The sequence below is a fragment of the Aquarana catesbeiana genome, linkage group LG02 (genome assembly GCF_042186555.1).
Source record: "Aquarana catesbeiana isolate 2022-GZ linkage group LG02, ASM4218655v1, whole genome shotgun sequence".
In the NCBI taxonomy this organism is placed as follows: domain Eukaryota; kingdom Metazoa; phylum Chordata; class Amphibia; order Anura; family Ranidae; genus Aquarana; species Aquarana catesbeiana.
Window position 1 is genome coordinate 572,939,816 of NC_133325.1, and position 13,373 is coordinate 572,953,188.

The following is a 13,373-nucleotide window of genomic DNA, read 5'->3' on the forward strand; positions in this document are numbered from 1 at the left end:
GTCTATGCCGGAAGTGGGTGCAAATACCTGTCTTAGACAGGTATCTGCACCCCCCTCCCCCCTGAAAGGTGCCAAATGTGACACCGGAGGGGGGGAGGGTTCCGAAAAGCGGAAGTTCCATTTTTGTGTGGAACTCCGCTTTAAAGTGGAACTATACTCATTTTGGCTTAACCACTTCAATACCAGGCACTTAGACACCTTCCCGCCCAGCCCAATTTTCAGTTTTCAGCGCTGTTGCAATTTGAATGACAATTGTGCGGCCATGCTACACTGTACCCAAACAAATTTTTTATCATTTTGTTCCCACAAATAGAGCTTTCTTTTGGTGGTATTTGATCACCTCTGCGGTTTTTATTTTTTGCGCAACAAATAAAAAAAGACCGAAAATTTCGAAAAAAAACAAGTTTTTCTTTGTTTCTGTTAAATTTTTTTGTAAATAAGTACGCTTTCTCCTTCAATAATGGGCACTGATATGGCTGCACTGATGGGCACTGATGCGGCGGCACTGATGGGCACCGATGAGGTGGCACCAATGAGGTGGCACTGATGAGGTGGCACTAACGGGCACTGATAGGTGGCACTGATGGGCACTGATAGGTGGCACTGGTATGAGGCACTGATGGGCACTCATAGGTGGCACCGATGGGCACTGATGTGTGGCACTGATGGGCACTGATAGATGGGCACTGATGGCCACAGATGGGCACAGATGGGCACTGACAGGTGGCACAGATGGGCAATGACAGGTGGCACAGATGGGCAATGACAGGTGGCACTGATAAAGCATTGCTGGGCAGGTCTGGGCATATCATTGACATAATAGTGCCAATCAGTGCCCATTTGTGGGCACTGATTGGCACAGATTGGGCACATGTGGATGGCCATGGGGTACATACCTGGCCATCCACGTTGCCCCTTCCCTGGTGGTCCTAGTGGCATCCCTGGTAGTCCAGTGGGGTGATCTGAGGGGGGGCTGCGCTGATAAACAATCAGCGCAGACCCCCCCTGTCAGGAGAGCCGCCGATCGGCTCTCCTCTACTTGCGTCTGTCAGACGCGAGTGAGGAAGAGCCGATCAACGGCTCTTCCTATTGACAGCATGATCAGCCGTGATTGGACACGGCTGATCACGTGGTAAAGAGCCTCCGCCGGAGGCTTTTTACCAAGATCAGTGTAGCGGTGTGTCAGACTGACACACCGCTCCACCGATCGCCGCGATGCGCGCCCCCGGGGGCGCGCTGCGGCATGTTATCCTGCTGGACGTCATATGACGTCCAGTCAGGATAACAGAACCACTTCCCGGACGTCAATCCGCTATAGGGCGGGCGGGAAGTGGTTAAAGGATATGTAAAGGTTCGTATAAAAAAAAATAAAATAACAAACATGTCATACTTACCCCCTCTGTGCAGTTGGTTTTGCACAGAATGACTCCTTTCCTCCTCTTCTGGGGTCCCTCAGCAGCGCTCCTGGCTTCCCCTCTTCTCGAGTTCCTGGTTGGAGAGCTGCTCTCCCTCGGGGCACATGTGCGGGCGTGCTCCTGAGTCCTGCTGCTGCGTCTATTGACACAGAACGCAGGACTCGGCCCCACCCCCTGCTCCTACCTCATTGGATTAAATTGACAGAAGCGGGAGCCAATAGCTGTGCTATCCAATCAGGACCCGAGACACACGACCCCATCGCTGCAGGGCATGCGCGGCGCTCTCTGTGATCAGCGAGTCTATGAGACTAGGCTGATCACAGATCCCGACCCCTTACCACGTGATCAGCTGTAAGCCAATGACAGCTGATCATGTGATGTAAACAGAGTCGGTAATTGGCTATTTTGCTAATAGCGTGAGGAGAAAAAAAAAAGCTGATCACTGGCGGCTGTCAGAGGGATATCGGTCCTGATGAAAGAGAGATGCCTCCAGCTCATCTGTGCCACCTGCCAGTGCACAACAGTGCCGGCTACTAGTCCCACCCATCAGTGCCACCTATCAGTGTCACCAATCAGTGCCTCATCAACAGTGCTACCCATCATTGTCACCTACCAGTGCCCATCAGTGTTACCTATCAGTGCCATCTATCAGTGGTACCTATCAGTGCCACCCATCAGTGCCGCCTTATCTGTGCCTATCAGTGCCCATCAGTGTAGCATATCAGTGCCCATCAGTGCCCACCAGTGCCGCCTTAGCGCATATCAATGAAGGAGAAAAATTACCTGTTTGCAAAATTTTATAACAAACTATGAAACATGATTTTTTGTTTTTCAAAATTTTCTATCCTTTTTTGTTTGTTTACCAAAAAATAAAAACCCCAGCGGTGATTAAATACCCCCAAAAGAAAGCTCTATTTGTGTGAAAAAAAAGATAAAAATGTTGTTTGGGTACAGCGTTGTATGACCGCGCAATTGCCATTCAAAGTGCGTCAGCGCTGAAAGCTGAAAATTGGTCTGGGCAGGAGGGGGGTTTAAGTGCCCAGTAAGCAAGTGGTTCAGGTGAAAAACCCTGAGGGCTTACAACCCCTTTCAAGTGTTACTAAACCCAACACAGTAAAATCAGTCTATATATGCAGTAAAGCATGCTTGTTATACTCACTGTGGAACCTAAGGGGTTAAACCTTTGCATTGTGTATAAAGGCTGTTTGATCCTGTCTACTCTAATCCTCTTCTTCCACCGTCTCCAAAAAATAACCTGATATTTACAAAGCCAGGGGATGGGCTGCACATGCTCAGTTTGGTGTGTATTGCTAGAGAGGTTTTTTTTTTTTTTTTTTGTCCAGACAGAGGATCAGGGGAGAATGAAAACTCCTCCTACAAGCTTTACTAGGAACTGATAGAAGTCACAAGACTGCTATATACTGCTGATGAGAAAAGGTATTTATCATTTTATATTTACTAAAATAACTGCATTTCCATGTTCTGTGCACTGTGGGAGACCAGATATAGTGGATGCAGGTTCCGGGTTTAGTAACACTTTAAGCAATGCAACATCCTGGAGCTCTCTATTGGCGGCTGATATCTTCAAGCGGCTGGCTTCTGGGTATTGAACGCCAGCTGCTTTCATTGGCTGGGTGGTGACGTGCAGGAGTTCCATCAGCATTGCCAACATTTTTCCGATGAGCTGCACATGCACTGCTCACTGTACAGGGGCAGGCAGGAAGATAATTATAATGCAGAAGAGACAAAGCATGTACATAACGGTTTGAAAAAAACGTTACATTCCCAGAATGTTAACTGTCACATTTGCTTGTGCTCTCAACCGCTGACAAACTCTCAAATGGCTTGTGTAATAACTGATCATACATGCAGCACCTTGGCAGTTGCATAGCAAACAAAAGCTAAGATGGCAACTTCCTTTGCTGAAAAGGATAGGAGGGTATAGTTCTGCTGCAGCTGCTCTTCTCCCTGTCAGCTGCTGACAGGGGTACACCCCCCCACCAAAAATCTTTGGTCCCCCAAAGGGATAACAGCATCACATACAACACCTCCTTCACTCCTCTTCCTGTTGGGGTACCCCAAGGCTCCATCCTTGGGCCCCTGCTATTCTTTCTCTACACCTCTTCCCTGGGCCAGTTGATAATCTCCCCTGGCTTCCAATATCACCTCTATGCCGACACCCAGATCTATCCCTCTATTTCCCAGCTCGTTCCCTCAATCTCACATATCACAAATTTACTGAGCACATATCTGTATGAATGTCACATCACTTCCTCAAACTCAGTCTTTCTAAAATTGAGCTTGTAATATTTTCCCCTCTCAAATCACTCACAGGTGCTGGCCCCCGGCTCGCTACCGCAGTGACATAGAAATGAGAGGAGACTGGTCACACACCGCAGTTATAATCCAATAAGGCTCAGTTCACATCTATGCATGTCGCTCTTGAGCGTTTCTGTAGTGCTTTTTGCTGTGCTTGTTTTTGTAACTGTGTTTTTACAGCGATTTTGCCACAATTTGCGTTTTGTGTGTTTTTTTACATTCAGTGCCGTTCACAACAGCGTGCTTTGCGAGAGCACATGTGATTCGCACCACACTGCAGGGCAAATCACATGCAATGTCCGTATAATGTGATTTCAGCCATACAGATAGTTTGGCTTCGGTCTGGTATGGCTTTGGAGGGGACACCCCCACACCAAAAATATAAAAAAAAAAATGGCATGGGGTCCCCCCGAAATCCATACCAGATCCTTATCCGAGCATGCAGCCTGGTAGGTCAGGAAAAGGAGGGGACGAGCGAGCACTCCCCCTCCTGAACCTCACCAGGCTCTGCGCCCCCCCACCCCAAAGCACCTTGCCCCATGTTGATGGGGACAAGAGCCTCTTCCCGACAACCCTGGCTGGTGGTTGTCAGGGTCTGTAAGCGGGGGGCTTATCAGTATCTGGAAGCCCCCTTTAACAAGGGGACCCCCAGATCCCGCCCCCTCTATGTGAATGGGTATCGGGTACATCATACCCCTACCCTTTCACCAAAAAAGCAGTGAAATGTAAAAAAAAACCAAGAGCCGGTTTTTGACCTATGTTAAAAAAATAGCTCCGACCTGTCTTCTCCCCAAGCCATCTTCTCCCGCCGCCGTCTCTCCAGGTTTTGTCTTCTCCCGCCACAGTCGTCTCTCCCAGTGCTGTCTTCTCCCTGAGCCATCTTCTACCGGAGCGGTCTTCTTCCTCAGCGCCGGTTACCCGCTAAAAACAAAAAAGGCTGCTATTGTCCTGAGGCTGTCTTCTTCCGTTGTGACGTGCCCCGCTGTCTGACATCTCTTATATAGCCATGGGGCGTGGCCATCCAATGACGTCACCTGGAGAGCCCCACCCTTGTGATGTCAAAAGGGGGCGGGCTCTCTGGGTGACTTCATCAGATGGCCACGCCCCATGGCTATATAAGAGATGTCAGACAGCAGGGGATGTCACAACAGAGGAAGACAGCCTCAGGACAAGAGCGGTCTTTTTTTTTTAGCGGGTAACCAGTGGCGAGGAAGAAGACAGCGGTGGAGAGGAAGAAGGCAGCGGCGTGGGAGAAGACGGAACGGGAGAAGACAGCACCTGGGAGAGACGGTGGGGGGAGATGACGGCTCGGGGAAAAGATAGCTCAGAGCTATTTTTTTTAATAAAGGACTTGTCAAAAACCCCATGGCGTTTATTTCGTGAATTTTTTTAGCCAGTCCCCTGCAATAAATAGTTTTTGTATATTTTCTGGTAAATAGTTTTTTGCTTTAAAGGGTAAGTTCACCTTTACAGAAAAGTCTGCAAGGTAAACATACACAGGTCCCCCTCCTCGCCCCAGGGTCCCGCTGACCTGTACCACTGCAATCTCCGGTTCTAAGCCCCGGTATATCCGCATCAGGAGCCCGGGGCTTAGAAATCCTTGCGTCTTCTGCATAGCTAACAGGATGGGCTATGCGGCTGCTGATTGGTCATGTGACAGCGCTGACCAATTAGAATGCTCCAAAACGTCCCCCTGACGAGGGACATTTTGGACATTCAGCTCCGAGGATTTCTAAGCCCTGGGCTCCTGACATGGATATACCAGGCCTTAGAAATCCTCTGAGCTGAATGTCCAAAACGTCCCCTGTGAATTGGTCAGCGCTGTCACATGACCAATCAGCAGCCGCATAGCCCACATTCAACCTTTTTTGCTATTGTCTCTATAATGTTGAATCTTTTCTCTCTATGTTGAATCTTTTCTCTTTATGTAGAATAATCTTGGACTCATAGAGCTAAGGTTAGGCACATTCGACCACAGGTTCGATGGACACAGAACGCTATTGTAAGTATCATGTCGAATCTCCTATCTATATCAAACTGTTGCCACAACGAAAACAAAAATAAAGCATTTGTTTATGTGGATCTTTCGGTTTTCGGATTCTGCATGTTCGTTATCGTTTGTCAAAATGATAACGAAAGTACCCGAAATTCGGACGAAAACGAATGCACATGTCTAGTTATTATGCAATGCATACTAGCTCATTATGCCTTTGTCTTATAGGGGTTTTTTTACCAGGGTTTACAACCTCTTTAATGTGTGATTTATGGACAGGCAGAGACTGCGGGCCTGAAAATCCAAGATGGCGCCGCAGTGTTCTCAGTGAAGGGCACCCCTCGTGGCATGGACAAGCTGAAGGACCTGGGACTCAAAACAAGTAAGCTCATCAAGCGCCAGGGCAAAGATGCTCCCAAGGACATGATATATTATGCCCAAAAGATGTCAGGGACCCTGGGGATAGAGCAGCCATCCCGCTCTGAGGGGACACAGCAACAGCAGCCAGACATGCAGGCAGCCACTCTCCCTGATCAATGGGGGGAGGAAGAGATGGAGCAGGCTGATCCCATGACAGGGGAACTGCATAGCCCAGACTCACAGGGCATAGCTTAACCCTCCTTGGCAGATATCGTCAGGGCAGTGAACAACTGCACAGCATCAGTTAATACACTAAAGGAGCAGTTTGGAGTTTTGAGGGAGGATGTGTCATTACTGAGACAAGATATGCAAAAAATCCAGGAACGCACCATGGCTGTGGAGAGCAGGGTTAGTGATGTGGAGGGCCAGATACCACCCATAGCTCAGGACACCAAAGCTGCATTACAGTTAGTTAGGGAAGCAAACGATCATGCAGAAGATATGGAAAATCGTCTCAGACGAAACAATGTATGCATTGTGGGCCTACCAGAGCGGGTGGAGGGGAGGGACCCCACTACATTTGTGGAGAACTGGCTAATTGAAATTTTTTGCAAGAATGTTTTTTCACCTTTCTTTGCGGTGGAGCGTGCTCATAGAGTGCGGTCTCGCTCACCTCAGCCAGGGGGTACGCCCAGATCCATCCTAGTGACATTGCTCCACTACCGTGACAGAGAAGCAGTGCTGCATCAAGCACGAGAATGGGCAAATATTTAACATAATGGAACCAGGGTGTCATTTTACCCTGACTTCTCGGCCGAAGTTCAGAGACGCAGGGCCAAATTTACTGATGTCAAACGCCGGCTGCGGCTCCTTCAGCTACCTTATACCATGCTATACCCTGCAAAGCTCCGGCTAGCCATGAGGGGCCAAGCTCAGTTTTTTGAATCTGCTAAGGAGGCCTCAGCGTGGCTGGAAAGAAATGAGCAGGCCTTAAAGGGGCAAGTGCATGAAGAAGAGGACTGACACCTGAATCATGAGTGGGCTTGCTGGCTCATATAGTGCAACTTCATCTTTACTGCTTGCTACTCTTGATTAGGAGGGATCCCCTCCTGTAAGTTAGGATGCTGTTGTTGGATTTACAAATGTTGAACTTGGACAGAATCGTGCGATGGAATGTCGCCGAAAGTGCTAATGTTGCCCTGTTGGCAGTGTGCGAAGCTCGCAGGTTCGGTTGGTATACAGTTTTGGTTCACCTTTCTTTTATCAGTTGCAGAATCACTAATGTCAAATACAGCAGGAGAGACATGCCTCAAGTTTCTACATGCCCTGTTCCCCATGTGGTGCTCAACCGGACAGGGAGTAGCACTTTACTTGTTGCCCTTTACAGGCCAGGATGCTGGCGGGAGGCCCAGAGCCCACGACTACAAGGGAAATTCCGTGCTCCGGAATCTATATTCATCCTGACACTTGATTTCTACTACCTCTCTCCATGGCAAAGGTTTGCATAGTCTCTTGGAATGTTAGGGGATTTCATTCTCCTTTAAAGCGCACTATGATCTTTATGTGCTTGAAAAAAAAATGTATCCCCGGGGTACTTTGCTTCCAGGAAACTCATTTGACAGCAGAGGCAGCGAGTTCTCTACGATACTCGTGGGTGGGGAAAACCTACCAATCCACACAAACTTCCTACTGCAGGGGGGTCAGTGTTTTAATCCATGGAGCCCTGGCCTACCAGGAATATGATAGAGTCATAGACACGGATGGTCACTATGTCTTGTCTTTATTTACTGTCGACTTAATACATTGTTCTTGTGTGTTAGCATGTGTTTATATCCCTCCGCCTTTTACGGCGATGGTGCTCAGACTCCTGCTCGCATTCTTAGATGGCAGGCCAGATGGACCGTTGCTCATAATTGGAGACTTTAATTGCTGTTTGAACCCAGTTGAGGATAGACATCCGGCCCCTAGGCTCTCTGCCCTCTCCAGGGGTACTTCCCTGGCGCGTTTGTTGCAAGAGGTGGGCTGGGTGGATATCTGGCGACACCGCAATCCGTTTACTTGTTTCTCAAAATCATATGGCTGCTTATCTAGAATTGACCTGGGGGTGGGTAGCTTGAGCATACTCCCGTTTGTTGTTGATTTGGTACATAGACCCTGTAGTGTATCGGACCATTCTCCATTAGTAGTACATCTCCTAGTAGCTCCACCAGCTATGCTACCTAGAGCCCCGTGGAAATTTAATGAATTCTGGCTGAAGCTATTTCACTCCCATGAGGGGATAGCGGGGAGCATGCATGAGTTCTTCACATTCCAGGATCCTAATAACTCGAATCTGCAGCACTGGGATGCCTTCAAGGCATACTTGAGGGGCCTATTGGTAACTGAAATAAACAGGGTTAAGCATGCTTCCTCTGTTCTTAAGGCGGAGGTGGAATCTAGGGTTCAGGCAATGGAGCAACTATACATAACAAAACCCTCTGACTCGGCCACGGAGGCCTATCAGCATTTACTCTCCTTGCCCAAAAAGAGATTCATTTCCAGACCGGCATTCTTTGAGGAGGGTGAGAAAACCAGCTGCCTTTTGGCACAAATTGCAAACTCCCACCAAAGGTCCCCTGCCATAGGAGCCATCCAGTCCCAGGTGGGACCCCTGGTATGCCTGCCTGAGGTGATCATGCAGGAACTCGCAAGTTTCTATGAAACTCTCTACAGTCCTGGCACTGCCTACACCCAAGAAGACCTTGATCTATACTTTGCAGAATGTTGCTTTCCCCGAATGGTCAGAGAACCAACGAAAGGAGTTAGAGGCCCCACTCGCTATAGAAGAGCTACAGGTTGCAGTTGGCTCCTTCCCCAACTGCAAAGCTCTGGGGGAGGATGGGATCCCCATAGAAGTATATAAACAATGCTCCGACGAACTATTACCACGCTTGCTAAAAGTGTTCAATGAGTCCCGGGAAAGAGGGGTCCTCCCCCCCTCAATGTCGAAAGCAAACATAATTCTGTTGCTCAAACCTGGTAAAGACCAGGTAGATCCAGGGGCGTACCGCCCAAACTCGTTGCTGCAGAGCGATGTCAAGATTCTGGCGAAGGTGTTGACAATCTGGCTAAATGGCGTAATAGTATCTATTGTGCATGATGACCAGGCTGGCTTCATGCCCAATAAATCCACGGCCATTAACCTGAGATGGCTGTTCCTAAATTTTCAGTCCCGGGTGGATAACATGGGTAGTAGGGTGTTACTATCGTTAGATGCCACAAAGGCATTTGATAGTTCCAATCTATACTATCTCTAGGCGGTATTGAAGAGGTTTGGGTTTGGCCCTAATTATATTTCATGGGTATGGCTTCCCTATAGTCAACCACAGGCTGCTATCTGGGCATTCGGTACCTTGTCTCATGTCTTTGCATTGAGGAGGGGAACTAGGCAGGGATGCCCGCTATCCCCCCTCCTTTTCGCTCTGGCTATTGAACCATTGGCAATTGAGATTAGGACTAATCAGCGTATTACAGGTTTCTACTATGGCAATATGCAGGAAAAGGTAAATGTTATACGCGGATGATACCTTGCTTATGCTGGGAGACACTGACCTTGCCTTGCGTGAGGCCATGGCGACCATAACCAAATTCGGTGGATTTTCTGGTTTACATATAAACTGGTCAAAATCTGCTCTACTCCTACTGGATGGGGATTACACACAGTCTGTGACTTCCTCGTGTCCTATACCCATTACCACCTCCTTTAAATACTTGGGGATTCTGGTCACATCTAGGCCGAGGGACTACATTCACCTAAATATCTCCCCCCTCCTCCAACGGTTTAGGGAAAAGGTTAAAACATGTAACTCCCTCCTCTAATAAAGATAATACTCATGCCACAACTGCTGTACTTTCTTCATAACGCCCCCATGGTTATCCCCTTAAAGATATTCAGAATAGTAAACACCATTTTCCACAGCCTCATTTGGAAGGATAGACCCCCTAGGATCAAACTGGAACACTTGCAAAGACCCAAAGACGATGGAAGCTTGACACTGCCAAACCCTTGGTTGTATTACCTGGCAGCTCAGCTGCAACATCTCATTGGCACATTTGGAACTACGGGGGAACCAAAGACTGGGTCTCAAAGCTCCTGGCAGACATTGATGCTCCACACTGTACACAGAGGACTAATTCCCATGGCTTTGGAGGCTCTAGCCTTCGCTAAACCACATAAAAAGTACCCAACCTTTAGTCTAGTTCAGAAGGTATGGAATAGATCCAAATATCTCCAGAAGGTGGATGGCTATACTGATTACAGCCCTATTTGGCACAACGATACTTACACTGAATTGGCCAAACTGCAATCTGGAGCTAGGTGGAAAGCATATGGGGTTACCCACCTTAAGCAAATTTTCCATAATGGGGTGCTGCACACCTTTACCGACCTGAAGGAGACATATAACCTACTGTCCTCAATGCATTTCCACTACTTACAACTCAGTCATGCAGTTGCGGCGCAAGGCCGGTCTTCAGAGTGGCACCTATCCCTGGCCCCAGTGTTTAGCCTTATTAGGGATGCTGCTTCATCTAAAGGATTTATTTCCCAATGTTACAATCCATTCTGAAGCAGCATAGTTAGTCAGGTTGAAAAAAAGACACAAGTCCATCCAGTTCAACCATAAAAAAACAAAAAAAAAAAAAACCCCCAAAAAATATCGTACAATCCAATACACCCAATTCTATACCCACAGTTGATCCAGAGGAAGGCAAAAAACCCCAGCAGAGCATGCTCCAATTTGCTACAGCAGGAGAAAAAAATTCCTTCCTGATCCCCCAAGAGGCAATCGGATTTTCTCTGGATCAACTTTACCTGTAACTGCTAGTACCCAGTTATATTCTGTACATTTAGAAAAGTATCCAGGCCTTTCTTAAAGCAATCTACTGAGCTGGCCAGAACCACCTCTGGCGGGAGTCTTCCACATTTTCACAGCTCTTACTGTGAAGAAACCTTTCCATATTTGGAGATTAAATCTCTTTTCCTCCAGTCGTAAAGAGTGTCCCCGTGTCCTCTGTGTTGATCGTAAAGTGAATAACTCAACACCAAGTTCACTATATGGACCCCTTATATATTTGAACATGTTGATCATATCCCCCCCTTATTCTCCTCTTCTCAAGAGTGAATAAATTCAGTTCCTCTAATCTTTCCTCATAGCTGAGCTCCCCCATGCCTCTTATCAGTTTGGTTGCCCTTCTCTGCACTCCAGTTCCCCGATATCCTTTTTGAGAACTGGAGCCCAAAACTGAACTGCATATTCCAGATGAGGTCTTACTAATGATTTGAACAGGGGCAAAATTATATCTCTCTCTCTCTCTGCAGGAGCACCCCCTGCAAGTAAGGGAGAAATAGGAGGCAGACATTGGACAGTTAGATGGGGAACAATGGGAGGAGATTTTTCAGGCGGTGGGTACTTGCTCACTGAATGTATCCCAAAGACTTACCCAGTTATATATCCTGTTGCAAATTTACTATACCCCCCATAGACTCCTCTTGATGAACCTACAATCTGACTCAACATGCGCAAGATGAAAACAAGACCATGGGGACCTCATACACCTACTATGGAGCTGTCCCAAACTTCACACATACTGGGCAGGAGTAGTGACCCGAGAGCATGTGTCCAGGGTGTACTGGAAGAATATGAGTGGGAAGTGCACATTAGAGAGGCTATCCACAGAGTCTGCTCCTTAAATGTTACTGGATCAGGGAATTTTTCTGCAAGATCAGGTCCAATACTCAAAAAGAATGTGTTGAACTTATTAACCACTTCATTCATATTATACTTTTTCCTCATTATCATTAATAACTCACTTGTCTAGAGTCATTTTTTTATTACTGTATTCAATATATAATCCTTGACTAAGCACTATGTTTGAAACATGTCAACTGTAACCTATCCTGAGCTATTGTCCCATGCTTGAAGAATAAAGGACGTTTTATTGGATTACAACTGTGGTGTGCGACCATTTTCCTCTCAGGGGGAGACATACTAATGCCTCGTACACACGAGCGGACTTTCCAGCAGACTTGGTCCGACGGTCTTTCCGCCGGACTACCTGAACGGACGGACTTGCCTACACATGACCGGACTTTTCGGCAGGCTATGTCCACCCGTCTTTCCAACAGACTTTCGCCGGACTTTCAGAATGAACGGACTTGCCCACACACGGACAAGTCCGTTCATTTTGAACATGACTCAGGTATGACGGGACTAGAAAAGGAAGTCAATCTCGCCGCTTTTTATCTGCGAGATTGATACCTTGCGAGCCCCGTCGCAGGGCATACCAGGCTCTTAAGTCTGGTATGGATTTTATAGGGAACCCCCTACGGCGAAAAAAACGGCGTAGGGTCGCCCCTAGAATCCATACCAGACCGCGATCCGAGCACGCAGCCCAGTCGGTCAGGAAAGGGGGTGGGGACGAGCGAGCGCCCCCCCGAACTGTGGCAGACCGCATGCCCTCAACATGGGGGAGTGGGTGCTTAGGGGGAGGGGCGCCCTGCGGGGGCCCCCCCCCACCACAAAGCACCTTGTCCCCATGTTGATGAGGACAAGGGCCTCTTCCCGACAACCCTGGCCATTGGTTGTCGGGGTCTGCGGGCGGGTGGGTGGGTTATCGGAATCCAGGAGCCCCCTATAATAAGAGGGCCCCCAGATCCCGGCCCCCCACCCTATGTGAACGAGTATGGAGTACATGGTACCCATACCCATTCACCTAGGGAAAAAGTGTCAATAATAAAACACACTACACAGGTTTTTAAAGTAATTTATTAGACAGCGCCGGGGGGGGGGGGGTCTTCTTCCGACTTCGGGGGTCCCTCCGGTTCCTCTTCTTCCGGCGTCCGATGTTCTTCTCCGCTCTCTCTAGCCTCTTCTCCCGGTGTTCCAGTACTTCTGCCGGCTCCTCCGCTGTCTTCATGCCGCTCTTTTGGCAGCGGAGGCCAGAGGCATAAAGACAGCGGAGGAGCTGGCGGAAGAACTGGAACACCGAGAGAAGAGGCCAGAGAGAGCGGAGAAGAACCAACCGGACGCAAGAAGAAGGAACCGGAGGGACCACCGAAGTTGGAAGAAGACCCCCCCGGAGCTGTCTAATAAATTACTTTAAAAAGCTGTGTAGTGTGTTTTATTATTGACACTTTTTCCCTAGGTAAATGTACCCCATACTCATTCACATAGGGTGGGGGGCCGGGATCTGGGGCCCTCTTATTATAAGGAGCTCCCAGATTCCGATACGCCCCCCGCCCGCAG